The following is a 449-nucleotide window of genomic DNA, read 5'->3' on the forward strand; positions in this document are numbered from 1 at the left end:
AATAACTGGTTGTTCCACAACAGCAGGAAATATTTTGAAATAATTTGAGTCTTTTATTGCTGGAATYGTTGCCGTGTTTGACCATAAAACTTTGTTTTTTGTTGTTTTTATTCAGAAAGAATCCAACTTGCTCATAAGGAAAACCTGCTAATTGGAGGCGAACTTGAAGGTGACCATGTTGGCAGAAGAAGTCTTCCAATGCCATCTCAGGCCTAGTCTACACATYGCYGAACATCTGGGAAAACTAATACATTCTTAAGTGTATTACATRAAAACTCACAGTTATTTTATAAAAACATTTATAAAAACTTCAACAAAAAATGGAGATTTGAGAATACATACATTGTATTCATAAGGCTAATCAATGGCACAGCTAGAATATTGATAAAGAACTGATAAATATTGTGGGAATAATGAGCAAATTTCAGAAACAAAGTATGTCCTGCATG

This window comes from Poecilia reticulata, linkage group LG6 (genome assembly GCF_000633615.1).
Source record: "Poecilia reticulata strain Guanapo linkage group LG6, Guppy_female_1.0+MT, whole genome shotgun sequence".
NCBI lineage: Eukaryota > Metazoa > Chordata > Actinopteri > Cyprinodontiformes > Poeciliidae > Poecilia > Poecilia reticulata.